Below are 15786 nucleotides of genomic sequence, written 5' to 3'. Positions count from 1 at the left end.
TGCCTCAAAGCATTTAACTACTTCTGGTCCCTCAACCACGGGGTCCAGGCACCTCTCTATTTCTCTCTTGCCTTCTCTTATGAGGTTTTTATAAAATGTACATCCATCCACTTTGGCCCATTTTAATCCTCTCCCCTGGTCTGTTATTTTCTCTGTGCTACCACCCCTTCGCTGCCTCTTAGATTTTTTGGTGACCACACCTTCAACCACCAATGTTAGAGGGTTGTGGTCACTAAAAGCACTTAGGTCAATATCAGCCCCACTTACCCGGTCTTTTAAAAATTTAGAGACTACTATAAAGTCAATAAAAGAGGAGCACACCGGTCTTTTAAAAATTTAGAGACTACTATAAAGTCAATAAAAGAGGAGCACACCCTCCCCTTAAAAGTGGGATTAATCTCTCTCTCCCTCTCTTTGGTTATCAAATCCACAGTATGCTCAAGGGCGTGTTTGCTTAACACCCTTCCCAACTCATTGCCCTCAATTGAGTGCTCAAAGTGTGGTCCGTTCCTAACCGGGCACGAAGACCAATTTCCTTGGGCCGGTCTCAGGTCAGGGCAAAGATGACAATTAAAATCACCCACAACGGCTACCAACGGGGCCACCGCCCACTTGTGAGCCCAATTCCCTGCAGTGAGCCTAGCATCTAACTCTTCCACACCAGACCCTGTCTTGTTTTGTGATGTTGGGTTATAAAAATTAATCAAGAGAATACGATCCCCATAATTAGAAAGCCTAAGGGCCTGCATACAAGCAGAGGACCAATTTAGATCGGTCCAGGTGCCCCCCAATTGTAGGTCCACAAAAATACACAATCCCCCCATGGCTCTCCCTGAGCAGGACTTTCGGGCCGGGACAGCAAAGCGCTTGTACCCTACTAAGTGAATATTGCTACAATCTATTATCCAGGTTTCCTGTAAACATATAATCTGGAAACCCTGAAAATATAGCAGCCAATCAGAGTCCTCTATTTTGGACGCAAGCCCTGCAACATTCCAACATGTTATTTTTATTATGTCAGAATTTTTAACCTTGTGTACTTCCAACTGTGACGAGTTTACGGGGTCCTGTACTACTCTTTCTAGTGTAATGCTCTCTTCCAGTGCTACCAAATTGGCATTCTTCCCTGCCATCCCTACATTTACTGTTAACAGGTCCATGTTATCCCTGCTCCCCGCATCAACACCCTGTAAGACCCTACCTGGTTCCTTTGTTTGGTCTAACTGCTGTGCCCTTCTATTTTTCGCCCACCGTCAATCCACCTCACTTAAAACTCTCCCTCTAAGCAGTGGGTCGAACCTGTTGTGTAAAGGGATATCTCTCACTCCCCCTGCTCCATGTGCACATTCTGATAATCCCTCTCTATAGTTACTAACCTCAAATGCTGATCTTACTGGCTTTCTATAAAAAAATTCCAAGGGCAACAATCCTATCGCCAATCGTTCCTCCCACGCTCGGTCTCTGAAGCAGCGAAGTGCTTTGTCCACCAAGTTAGGGTGCCTGAGGGTTACTACAACACAATCCCCTGGGTATACTTTTTTGGACTTTCCTACCCATGCTACTCGCCTCGCAATTAAAATATGCCTAAGGTCTGTACCATTAAACCTCGCATTCTGACTTAGCCAGTGTGCCGACTTGTTTATTAATATTTCTGTCGTTTCCCGGGTGTTCCCTTTGGGTGCTGGCATGCCCACGAGAACCAATGTGTATGGGCTGCATGCAGGAGGGAGATCTAGATATATCAATCCCTTTGATCCCTGCACACAGCCTTCACCCTCCGAGTCCCTACTATTTTCCTTACTCAAGATCCCCCCAGTAGCCTGATCCAGAGGAGGTCCCCGCCTCTCTATCTCGCCCTCATTTATCACTTGTCCTTGGTCCTGGTTTTTTCTAACACTGGGCACTTGTTTAACCCTCTGTGCTCCTTGTTCATTCTTCCCATCAGAAGGCCTTGTCTCTGCCGCCACATGATCACTAACGGTCCTCCCTATAATATCCACACCTTCCCCACCTATCAGACTCTCCTGGTGCAACTCGGGACCCTTTCTCCAATTTCCCAGCTCCATCAAGTGAGTCTCAATCCGGTCTAATGTAGATAATAAGGGTTTTAAGGCAAGGGTAAGGAGATGCTCAATTTTAGCCCAAAGTACGCTATTCCTAACCAATTCTAAATCAATCTCCTCGTGCACCACATTGGGACATGAAGCTACTTTGTTTGAATCATCTGCCTCCTCCTCCCTCGCCCCAGCTGCGCCAGTCGAGTGCTTACTTATATTTCTTGGGGGGCCCCCTTTGTTTTTTTGCCTGGGCTGTTTGGTTATTTTCGAATTTATTCCACCCCCCCCCTTTCACCACCGGTTCACAAACTGCTGAACTCACTTTTTTCTGGGACCGTGTCGTAACTGACCTATTTCCCCTGGCTAAAATCGGGTCTGTGGCATTTTCATTAACACCCTCATTCATACTCTCCCCCATTTCCTCGTGGATCTCTACAATCACACTCTTGCCTGCCTCAACTGAATTCTGGGCCTCTTTACCCTCCTCCCACTTTGACCCTTGATTACGGCTAATACTAGTACCATCCTTGGCCCCCCCTGAACACTGTGGCGGTCTTAAAGGGCGTGACTGTGATTCTGTAATACAACACGGATCCCCCTCTGGAATCACAGACTGGCTCAACCTACTCATGGTTGGTGATTTTGACAGGGCAATATGCCCGTGCGATGAGCAACTCTGTGCCTGTGCCAGTTCAGTCGACACCCTTCTTTCCGTCAGCTGAATTTGATGTGACACCAGGGATTCTGCTCTTATGATGAAAGCGTCCAGAGTCCCTACAATGCTGCATCCTCCCCCCCGTCCCGAGGTTCTATGTTTACTCATAGTTCTCCACTCACGCTGATGGTCTCCAAGAGGTAATTACCGGCTTTTGTGATAAGTCCTTAAGGGTGTGGCCCAGCCCTGCCTCTACCGGCCCACAAACGGCCCGCCCTTTGCCCGCGCGCGTCCTGCGGTGCGGAAAGAGAGGTTGGTTTAATCCCCCCGCTCACTTGGGGGAGTGTCAGCGCCTCCTCCAATGTGCCTGCTGCTCCCTGGGGCTTGCTGTCCGCTCTGCCCCGCTGCCTCAGTCGCCACAAGAGGAGCGTCTCCCGCGCAGCAGGAGGCGCAAGAAGTTTTAGAAGTCCCCACTCGCTGGGGGGGAGTGTCAGCGCCTCCTCCAATGCACCCGCTGCTCCCTGGGGCTTGTTGTCCGCTCTGCCCCGCTGCCTCAGTCGCCACAAGCGAAGCGTCTCCCACGCAGCGGGAGGCGCGAGAAGTTTTAGAAGTCCCCACTCGCTGGGGGGGAGTGTCAGCGCCTCCTCCAATGCGCCCGCTGCTCCCTGGGGCTTCTTGTCCACTCTGCCCCGCTGCCTCAGTCGCCACAAGTGAAGCTTCTCCCGCGCAGCGAGAGGCGTGAGAAGTTTTAGATGTCCCCACTCGCTGGGGGGGAGTGTCAGCGCCTCCTCCAATGCGCCCGCTGCTCCCTGGGGCTTGTTGTCCGCTCTACCCTGCTGCCTCAATCGCCACAAGCGAAGCGTCTCCCATGCAACGGGAGGCGCGAGAAGTTTTAGAAGTCCCCACTCGCTGGGGGGGAGTGTCAGCACCTCCTACAATGCGCCCACTGCTCCCTGGGGCTTGTTGTCCACTCTGCCCCGCTGCCTCAGTCGCCACAAGCAAAGCGTCTCCCGCACAGCGGGAGGCGCGAGAAGTTTTAGAAGTCCCCACTCGCTGGGGGGAGTGTCAGCGCCTCCTTCAATGCGCCCGCTGCTCCCTGGGGCTTGTTGTCCGCTCTGTCCCGCTGCCTCAGTCGCCACAAGTGAAGCATCTCCCACGCAGCGGGAGGCGCGAGAAGTTTTAGAAGTCCCCACTCGCTGGGGGGGAGTGTCAGCGCCTCCTCCAATGCGCCCGCTGCTCCCTGGGGCTTGTTGTCCGCTCTGTCCCGCTGCCTCAGTCGCCACAAGCGAAGTGTCTTCCACGCAGCGGGAGGCGCGAGAAGTTTTAGAAGTCCCCACTCGCTGGGGGGGAGTGTCAGCGCCTCCTCCAATGCGCCCGCTGCTCCCTGGGTCTTGTTGTCCGCTCTGCCCCGCTGCCTCAGTCGCCACAAGCGAAGCGTCTCCCGCACAGTGGGAGGCGCAAGAAGTTTTAGAAGTCCCCACTCGCTGGGGGGGAGTGTCAGCGCCTCCTCCAATGCGCCCGCTGCTCCCTGGGGCTTGTTGTCCGCTCTGCCCCGCTGCCTCAGTCGCCACAAGCGAAGCGTCTCCCGCCTAGGACAGGACTCATGTCTGGGCATATCCGTCCTACTTGGGGTGACAAATGCAAAAAGAACAATTGATGGTCAGAATGCAGAACAACGTCATACATTCACCCCAGTACAGAGATCTGGGCCTAAATCCATTGCTTCTTTTTTTTTGCTCCCCATGCCATTCCAGTTTGAAACCAGCCATATGCATATCAGTCATGACCCTGTACCCAATGGGAACTCTCCAGCCCAAACTGCCAGGCCAGGTCCTCCCTGGACTGGAAACAAGCATCCTAGGACTGGATTAGGGGTTTCACCCCTCAGCAGCCAGGATAGCTTGACTCCAGTGGCATGGATAGCATGGGACCCCCATATGGGCAATCCCTTCCAACTTGGGGTGACAAATGCAAAAAGAACAACTGATGGACAGAATGCAGGACAATCTCATACATTTGCCCCAGTACAGAGATCTGAGCCTAAATATATCGTTTTTTTGCTCCCCATGCCATTCCAGGTTCAACCTAGTCACATGCAAATCAGTCTTGACCCTGTACCCAATGGCAACAGTCCAGCCTGAAAAGGAGAAAAATATCAGCAGGAAGGGAAGGGCTACTCAGTGTCATAAATGGGTGCACTGCAGCCAAACAGAAATGCATTAATATGATTGTATTCACAATGCTGATCGGTCAATTTTCAATCACTCAGAATAGGCTTTTATTTCAAGGTGAATTTGGTTTAAAAACTGAGGCCATTTTGAAGTTCAGGAAGACAGTCGGGGTGTTGGGTGGACACATGTTTACCCTCACATGGGAACCCTAATCCGGTTCTGAGTCCTGCCAGAGATTCTGTCCATCATTTTCACGACATGGGTGAATATTCGTATACCAGAAACGGTGCATAGGTATGACGATTGGTATCAGTGATTTTGTACATGAAACTACAAAGCGCTTGTGCTCTCTCCTGCAGACATGGCAAAATTGGACCACTTGATTCAAACCCTATTTTTCCACCCACTAAAGTAGCCTTTAAAAACATGGTTCAGGCCTGCCACTGCAGCCTGTAGTACAGTTGTAAACTCCCATATCGACCTAGCAATACATTTTTTTGCTTGGCCTAAACCTTCCCTTTTAATCCTTATAAGTCAACCTTAAGGTAGACACTAAAAACTCATATGGCAGGGCGCATGGTATTTGAAAAGTAGAACATGTTTTTTTAAGTTTTACATGTCCTGACAGTGAAAATCTCCTAAAAGTGTTTTTCAATGTTGCAAGGCCTGTCTCTCCCTTAAGCTAACACTGTGTTACCTTATTGAATTTATTAAGTGTTAACTTCAGATTGGTAGCAGTTTAAGATCAGGGTTGGGAGGAAATGCAAGATCTCCATGCATAATCGGAGGAATTTAGTAATTCCGCTTCACTTTTGTATCATGGAATTACTAATAAAGTTCACTGCTACACTCCACTGGTGGAATTAATCAGAGCTACTGGGTTCTCACTCTGGCTCTGTCAAGCATCGCTGGCCTCCCATATGTGTGTGCTCTGCACTGTTGCAAGTTTCTGTCTTCTGAGGTTGCTTTAGCGCCTCTGCACTTTGTTGGTTACTGGCCATGGAATGTTTGAAGAGATCTTCTAAGCCTATTGCATTGTGTGTGGGCCAACCCCGGGCAACTGTACCTCACAGGACTCAGACTCGGTCCCTGATAACTAATTAACAGACTCAGCAACTCAGTTCCTTGTACACTACCACTGCACACTGCATTACTAATTCCAAGATATACTCCAGGGTAGAGAGAGTGAGAGGAGGAAGAAAATGCTGCCGGGCAGAGGAGCAGCGCAGATTCCTCCCTCCCATCCTCTTCCACAAGACCTCACAGTACCTCCAGAACTAGGAACTCTCCTAAGTCCTCCCCCCAGACACTATCACTCACCACTGCTGCTATGCTGAGCACCCCGCTCCTTCTGCTCCTCAGCCTGTCAACCTTGCACGCACTGGGGGACCCCAGGCCCCTGGAGGACGTGGTCATAGAGCGCTACAACGTGCCCTAGGTCTGCCCATAGGATGTGAAGTTTGGCACCTTCAAGGACGGCAAGAAGTTTGACTCCAGGTGGGAGAGCAGGAGAGTAGTTAATGTGTGGCTGCAAAGCACCTTTGAGGCATATAGGGTTGTGAGTTGGTGAGCAAAGCACTTTTTAAAAGGCAAACACTGCATGGCCTCCAAGCATCCAAACTTCTTGCGAAACAGATGAAAATGGTTCATTAAAAAACAGCTTTTAGAAAATACCAAGCAATGTGACTTCTTAAAAGTAAAAGAAGGCTTGATTCAGGAAAAATATGGGGCTATAGAAAGGCAAACGCAGTTTGTAGGAGAACATATTTAGCGTTTATAAATGATCAGACCTGCATGATAGATAAAGCAGTTTATAAAAGTGCAGACTTGGTGCCAAAGCGATATATGGAAGAGCATCATGTTAAGGGCATGACTGCCAATGCGGTTTGTAAAAAAACAAAAAAAAACACAGAGACACTGTAAGTGGAAGCTAAATCAAGCTAATCTGGCACCTTAGTGCATGACAGGTGAAGTTGTTGATAAATGTGCACTCCCCTTGTCTAGTCTAGGGTGGGGAGCAGTGTTATTGTAGTAGTAGGGTTTTGCTGAATTCTTTTTGTTGGCCTAAAACTCTGTGCACTTTACCACTGCTAACCAGTTTTAAAGTGTGTGAGCTCACTCCACTAAACATGGTCTGATTGACTTATCCACAATTTTATTTACCTATATGTCCCTTGTATATTGCACTACCTTTCCCAGGGGCCTGTAAATTAAATGCTACTAGTGGGCCTGGAGCATTGATTGTGTTACCCACTCAAGTAGCCCTTTACACTTGTCTCAGGCCTGCCACTGCTGAGCCTGTGTGTGCTGTTTACACTGACATATCAACTTGGCATTGAAAACCCCTTGCCAACCCTTAAACTCAGTTTTTTATTACATATAAGTTACCCCTAAGGTAGGCCCTAGGGAGCCCATAGGGCCATTTTTATTACATATAAGTCACCCCTAAGGTAGGCCCTAGGGAGCCCATAGGGCAGGGTGCTGTGTAATTTAAAGGTTGGACATGTACTTTTAAGTTTCACATTTCCTGGTAGTGAAAAACACCCAAATAATTTCTGTCTCAAACCTGTGAGGCCTATGCAGAGCATAGGATTACATTAGGGATTCCTTATTACATTTAATAAGATGTTATTCCAGATTGAGAGGGAGTAGATCTGTCATGTTTAATACCTTTGGAATGGTGATGATAAATTGTCTTTACTGGTAAAGTTGGATTTATCACCTCTATTTTAGAAATGGCACTTTTAGAAAGATGTTTTTTTCTGCTCTTAGCCCTGTGTGCCTTCAGATTGTCTTCAATACACATCTGAGGTGGGTAACAGCTGGATTGTGTGCATTCCCTCTAGACAGCCACAAACAAAGGGGAACTTTCGTGTGACTTGATGGATCTTCCTGGGAGGATGGGAAGGAGGAACTGGGCAAAGCCTCATATCTAAATAGACTGCGTCTTGTCTCCACAGTAAGGACCTTAACCCCCTGTAGTCAGTCTGGAGTCAGGGCAGGAAAGGAGGACCTCTGTGCACTTTATTTTAAGACTCCCCCACTTCAAAGGCACCACTGGGTAAAAGATCTAGACTTCTAACCCTACCACTTCGGTACACTTCTGGACCTTTGGATACTCTGCCAGGAATTAATGTGGTGCTGTTGACGTACTGCAGCTCTTCTGGACTGCTGTTCTGGAAAAACTACTTTCTTCCTATGCTGACTTGCTGCTTGCTGCCCTCCTTGCCTGGGTCAGAAAGACAAGTCCCAGATCGCTGGAACCCAGAACCAGAGTGACTCCAAAGGCCTACTGGCTTGCCTCCTGATTGAAGTCAACTCCCAACCATCCTGCTACAGCATCCATGAATCTTTCCCGGCCATGTGATGCCAATCCAGTCTTGGGCCCTTGGAAGTGGGCATAAAGTACTTTCCTAGCAGAAATCCATGCATCAATGCCATTGCGCAACTCAAAAATGGCGCATTTCCCTCGACGATGATGCAATACTGCTGCTGTGAGGATTGAGTGCATCACATAGCTTACTGCATTTGCATTGCCTCTATCTCCGATGCATCTCTAACTTTGCGCTCCTCGGAGTAGACACATCTCTTCCATTTTAAGGTTCGACAACAAAAAATCACCTCCCTTGCTTCTCACATCTCCCTCATTGTTGATGCAAACAAGGTACTTTGCAGCAGAACAAGGCTAGTCCCTGTAACCGACCCGCACTCCATTGTGGTCTCCCTGAACATTTGGATTTGAACCGGCCTAGTGCGACCAGATAGCTCATGTTGGCGTTTTATTCGTTTAAGCACAACATTTCAGTTTTTTTCGTAAAACATTCATAACTCTAGTTCTACTTATTCGATTTCGCTCATTTTGGTCTTGATTTACTCAACAAAACATACCCTATCTAACCTGATGTGAAGTGTTTTCATGGTGTTTTCACTGTGTTACTTTTTGAAGTGTTGCACAAATACTTTACAACAAACAAAAATAAGGAGTATACCCAATAGACAGAGCCCTGTCTTAATGGTATTTGGAAAATGGAGCACAGGAAAGGAAATTTCTTCCTTACAAAGACCCCTCACTCACCAACCTGATTGGTGACATGCATCATCATTGGGGTCCCACCCGGCTAGCCGAGTGCCATCCAGGTGTGCTGCGACACCTGATTACAGTGGAGCTGGTTATTTTGATTGTGAGGGTGAGTGAAAAAAGTGTTGATTAAAAATTGGCCAAATTTAACCCAATCAAAATGTATTCATTCTAGGGCAATTGGACAATGTTAAAAGCATGTTACGATACCGTACTAGGTTAGATTGACCTACAGTATCTTTAAATGAATAAACAGTGTAAAAAGGTGAAAAAAGGCGGTCTACATGTTTCAACCATCAGTTGTTACTACCAGGTTTTCGTCAGGACCAGTGAACGTGACCCGGGTGGTATACACTCGCTAAGGTTTATCCTACCCTTGGTCACTGTAGCCTAACCATCTACTCACGGTTAGGTGTCTTTTCGTCCCATTCGTCGAAAGGAAAAAATCTGTGGAGATAAACACAAAATCACAGACACATACTTCCAGTAACTGCAATGATTGTTCATTGTGGGATAAGTGCTCCTGTAATTTCCAAATTATGTGTGAAGCGTGAGATATTAACACAACTCACAGTGTGCCTCCTTGAATAAGAGGCAGTGGACTCTCATAATCACGCACACATGACAGTGACGGTAATGAGCCACTCAAACATAAAACTTACCCACTCATCATACTCAAAGGTGTCAGCGTACTCCATGGTGGGTGAGGAGTACGATTGCACCAGTGCAAACACAGGACCTATGGAAAAATATCCCAAGGTCCATGGTTAAATCCAACCCACATACATCCATACTGAGTGGTGGGTGATTGAACGCTCTCACTCAAATATGTGAGCGCGCCGCTAGTCAATATTCAAAATTCGAGATCGCTAGCGTTTTGTATGCAGTAAGAATCGCAAAAGTGTAAAAACACAAAGGTCAGGTTCAGGAGGGAGGAAAAGAGGAGCTTACTAAAAACACGATGTTAGCGTGCCACATGAGAGTCAGGGTCACGATGATTCGCTCTTTACACGATCTAGATAGAGGTAAGTAAAGGAGAGTGAAAATAACCCCATGGGCGTGGCCATAAACGAGGTAAAGTAAAGGGGGGGCTCCCGCAATTAGCCTGGATTCTCACTGTGTAGAACTGATCACCCTGAGTTGTACCTATCAACAGGACCAGCCGCATCTCCCTGTAGGATCCGTTTACCGGAGCCGCAGCGTCTCGGATATGCAGCCGCTTCCGCATCACGTGGGCAAGGGGCGTTGTTACACGGTCATGTGACTCGTGTAAGCACATCCTGGGGAGTGTGTGCTATTGGTGCTCTAACTCAGAACAATAAAGTTGTTAAATGTACACACTACTGACAGCGCACAAAAAGGGGAGCTATATGTGCGCTGTTGATGTTCAGATTACGAACACACAAGGGTTAGAATAGCTAAATGTATACACTACTGACAGCGCAAAAAAGGACGTTGTGTGCGCTGTTGATGTTCAGGTTCAGAACACACAAGGGTTCAAATTAAAATCGAGGTTGATAACACCAGAGCAATAAGGAATGGAGAAGGAGGTGGCGACATTGATGTGTAACCAAATTGGGCAGACTAATTACTGATCACATAATTAAATTACTAGATATCATATTCAAGAAGGTGAATTCAGACAAACAGAGAAGGCAAGATGTCTAAGATTGCATATACCACAGATCAAGCAGTGGCTATGTAAATAATCTGGAAACAGGCAATTCCCTCACCTTAAACAGACATTCCATAATCCTCACACTACTCATGTGTAAACATTTGTCAAAGATGTCATATTGGCAGGATGTGTAAACCAGCGGGGTCCCACTGGGGGTCATGTTCAAAAGGAAAGGAGACAAAACCATACCTTTGACTGGTGGATCATACATCACTCCTAGACTGTGTATATTTGTGCAGCTGGATTAGAATATTTTAGGAGGTGAGGTATTATTTGGGTAATATAGAATTCCATGGTATATTCTCGATCAGGCCCTCTATATGGGTGGATAGCCTGTAAATCTACCGTTGTTCTTTTTCAAAGAGCCTTTGTTGAACATTGGAACCCAATTTGATTTGTTCAATTATGGTCCATCGCATGTCATTAGTGGTATGGTTCTTCTCTAGAAAGTGTTCAGTGAGCTTTGTTGTGGTCCTTTTGCACCTGATAGTACTGCGGGGCTCGCTTATTCTTTGTTTGATCTTCCTACTGGTCATCCCACATATTGGAGGTTACAAGGGCACTTGATCAAGTAAACCACGTTGGTGCTGTTGCAGTTTGTGTGGGTTCTTTGCGTCCATGTTTTACCTTGTTCCAGTGATAGTGTCTTTGTATTACAAGTCAAGTGTCAAACGCTACAGTTACCATATTGATAATGCCCTACAATACTTGGTAGTCCCCACGCGTTTAGTACAGTTGGAGGAGTTTCCAGCCTAGTTTCCTTAGGGCATGTATTCACCAGGGAGTCTTTAAGGCTTCTCACTTTTTTAAAAGAGAACAAAGGTTTTTCCCAATGTAGGTTGCCTGAATTGATGATTGACCAGTGTTTATTGATGGATTTTGTCATAAGGTTGGACGCTGTGTAGTATGTAGTCACACAAGTGAAAGGAATTTCCCCTTCAGTCTGGATTTTGTCCTCCAGGAGGGCCTCCCTAGGTTGATTGGGTGCTCTCTTTTGACACTTGTAGAGGATTTTTTCAGGGTAGCCTCTGTCCGATAATTTTCTCGTCAGATCTCTTGCTTGACTGCGATAGTCCGTGACCTTGCTACAATTTCTACGCAGTCTCAAATATTGGCCATATGATAAGTTCTTCCTGAGAGGTCTGAGATGAAAGCTCTCAAATCTGAGTAGGTTGTTTTTTGCGCTGGGTTTATGGTGAGTTCTGGTTTCTAGCTGGCCATTCTCCTTGGTGATTACTGCATCAAAGAAAATCATTGTTTGAGGATCCATGGTGTGGGTGAACCTAAGGTTATTGTCACAAGTGGTGATCCATACGATGAATTCCCTCAAGATTTCAACTGGTCCTTGCCAGATAGCAAGGACATCGTCGATATATCTCTTCCAGAAAACGATGTTAGAGCGAAAGGGATTCCGATTGTTCAGTATGAATTTCATTTCGAAGTCAAAGACATAGAGCTCTGCTACACTTGGAGCAAAGGTGCTCCCCATCGAAGTACCCCCTGTCTGAAGGAACAGGGTTCCCTCAAACTCAAAATAGTTTTTCTTTAAGGCCAGTCTGGCACATTCCAAAACGAATGCTTTGGATGTCCTGTAAGTCCATGACGTTGCATCTAGGGCATTTTTCAGAACTTCCAGTGTATCGTCTTGTGGGATGCTGGTATATAGACTTTCAATGTATAAACTTACCAGACTCGTATTCTCATCCACCGTCAGATCTTGAAGTAATTTGAGAAGGCTCTTTGTATCCTGAAGATAGGTAAAGGTGTCCTGTACCAGTTTTTTGAAGAAGAAGTCACAAAATCGTGACAAGGGTTCGAGAAGGGACCCGATTCCTGACACAATTGGTCTGCCTGGTGGGGGGATCTTGTCCTTGTGCATTTTTGGCAGGGTATAAAAGTATGGCTTCCTGTTTAGAGATGTGGCCCATTGTTTCTGCGTGTTCCACCAGAGCTCTGATTTCTTGTCTCAGGTTGTCAGTGCGATCCCGTAGTATTGGATGGTAATTCCTGTCATCAGACAGAAGTCTCAGGCACTCTGCACGGTAGGCCTCTTTATCTTGTATTACTACTCCCACACCTTTGTCCGCCTGCTTTATCACAATGGTGTCACATGATTTTAAGTTGTCTAGGGCGAAGTCCTCCTCTTTACTCATATTGGTAAAGGGTTGTTTTAAAGTCAGTTGTTCAATGTCTTGAACAAACCTTTACCAACATGAGTAAAGAGGAGGACTTTCTCTCCTTTTTATTTCCCACAAATACTTTACACATTGCCTCTTAAGTTAAGCCTGATTGCTCTGTGCCAAGCTACCAGAGGGTGAGCATAGGATAATTTAGGGGTTATGGGGATTTACTCTGGCTAGGATTGTGGTTCCTGCTCGGGCAGAGTGCATTTCCCTGCCAAACAGAAACCCCATTTCTAACAGTAGTATGCGGAAGGGACACTGGACCATTTCCAGGAAGATCAGGGTTTCAAGAGAGTTCTCAATAATTCATTGTGAGACCCAATATTTTTTAAACAACAGTAAGTATACATGCCCAGGAAACTGCTAACATGGGAAACGGATGGTGGTGCAGATGATGTAATGTCTTGCACGATGATCAAGTCAGGTGCCAGCCCTACTGCTCAAAATCATGGTCAAAGGTGTATATGCTGGATTTGAGGTTCTCACACTTCTGGTTAAAGGTGAGATCACATGTCTTGTAAATCTTTCTTCCAGCTGTTAGATGAGCGTGGTTGTATTCAATGGCTCACTCATCAACTAAGATGTCATCCCTGATAATGATCTCTCATGTTAGCCCTAAGAGGACTTCTTGGATTAAATTAAAGAATACTTCAGTACCGCCAGAGATGCTGACTTTCAACTTGATGCATTGTCGTAGCCACAGTGTTAAGAAGGAAGTGATAGGTCTCAATGATTGGTGAATGAGGAGTTCATGTTTCCCTGAACGGAAGTCCATTTTGGACAACCAGTATGCCCCATGAACTTTGGCAACTAGGTAGTCAATGACATTCATACTTGGAGGCTGTGTTTGGAAAGTGCCTGTCTGGCGAACTTTTTTGGTTTCTGAGCTACTACAATTCGAGGCTGAGCCTCCACCCTTTCAATGATGTCATCCTGGTTCCAACTTTTGCATTTATCTTTAACTTTCAGTCACATACGGAAAGCAGCATGCCTAGGTTGCATGGTCAAAATCTGTAACATTATGTTCAATCCAGGTATGAAAAAAGGGATTTATATCTCATGCACTTGTTAACTAAATTTAATTTTCATTCAGTTAGATGTGCATTTCGAGCTTCTCTTTTAAGGGTTATCTATATTATAATAAAGAGATTGTCATATCTCCTAAAAAAGGACCAGTAGTAACCTGAAATGCATTGAAGAAAGGAATTATTTACACAGTCTCGTGTTGAAAATGGTTAAAGTGTCTTGCCCTACTGTGAAACATTGTAGCAGTTCTACATGCACACGATACATGGATGTCCTACACTTCGACCACCTGATGAACGGATTAGCTCCGGATATGAAAATGACCAATGGAACACTCCTAAGAATATGAGAAGTACATTTACGCAATGAGCGCCAGGAGTCCAAAACTGTATTGTATTTTTTTGCAATTATTATCTAAAGTTCAGACATTAACAACTGAATGTATACGTTCATTATATGCAAAACCTTAATAAAGAGGAACTGCAAACATGGTTAAAGTGTTTACAAAATGGAAGAATGAACAAGCATTGGCACAGCCAATAGGTCTCGCTTTTGGGACCTTATAAGTGTTTAGCCATGCAACAGTTGCATAACTAAATACTTATAATGTCCCAAAAGCGAGACCTATTGGCTATGCCAATGCTTGTTCCTGTTTATTACTGCTCTGTAGTAATGGCGGCACCCGTGCTTTAGCTTAAACATCTTAAGTTAAAGTCGGGTGCCGAGATTGCTTCAAAAGTAAAGAATTGTCTATTTCTTTACTTTTGAAGCAATCTCAGCACCAGACTTTAGCCTAAGATGTTTAAGCTAAAGCACGGGTGCCACCATTACTACATAGAAGTAATAAACAGAAAAAAAGAACTGGCTCATGGAGAAAATCAAAGTGAAAGTGATCGCAATCGCGATCAAACATCAAAGCGGCCTTCAACCGCGAAAGTGAGGCGCACGCGCCCGCGCTCATGCACTGTAGCTCTAGGCTGGCCATGGTAGCACTTTTTTGAGCCCTCACAAAAAGTCTCGCCAGTCCAGCGCATGCGCTGGGTCAGGCGAGACCTAAAAACGGCAGGCAGAATATGTTGGAGGAATTCAAGATGAATAATTTTAAGTAAGAATGAATTATAAAAGACAAACTTGTGATTTACACATATTTCAGCATTTTGAAAGCTTCAAATATAAGGGCTGCCTGTGAATGGCTGTATTTAAAAAGAAAACTGAGTGTATGTTCAGAACATGTGCAGCAAACATCCTACCTTTGAAGCAACCAACAAATAAAAAAAAACAGAAGAGTACTTTATAATGTTACTTAGATGGCAGGTGCTGCCACTCAGTGCAAACTGTATTTGGCAAAGCTCATGGGTGGTGTGGCAAATGAATAGAGTCCCATATTCTGACAGTGACAAAAATCTTGATGTGCATAAAGTGACTCTGTGACTTTGCTTCACATTGATGCATGCTCCTGTTTGAAATGAGGGTCTCTAGTTTGACCCTTTCATAGTAGCGACCCATCCTTCTACTCAGGATAAGGGAGTTCCACTTCTAAAATAACCCCTGCTTATCTCAGAGGCAATGTTTAAGGGTTTTGCACATAACACACGGTAATACAGTGAAAATACTAAAAAAGGACACATCAGTTTTAGAAACATAGACAATATTTATCTGTGTAAAACAAGACCAAAACAATAAAAATCTAACATACAGTAATAAAGATATGAATATTGCAAGAATCAATTTAAAATACAGCTTTTGAAAGTCGATAGCTGCTTCCGATGCAATAACGGCATTGTGGACAACCAAACACAACAGTTCAGGCCAAATGCCAGGTTGCATGCCAGCTACGGTGTTGAGAAGACCTGCAAACAGTACTTTGGAAATGCAGAGCATCGTGGACCTTGCGATGAGCTCTGAAGATGCAGCATCGTCGGCAGGTGTTGGTTCTGG

Source organism: Triturus cristatus, chromosome 11, assembly GCF_964204655.1.
Source record: "Triturus cristatus chromosome 11, aTriCri1.1, whole genome shotgun sequence".
NCBI classification, from domain to species: domain Eukaryota; kingdom Metazoa; phylum Chordata; class Amphibia; order Caudata; family Salamandridae; genus Triturus; species Triturus cristatus.
The sequence above is the reverse complement of the archived record's forward strand: the minus strand, read 5'-3'. Positions refer to the sequence as shown.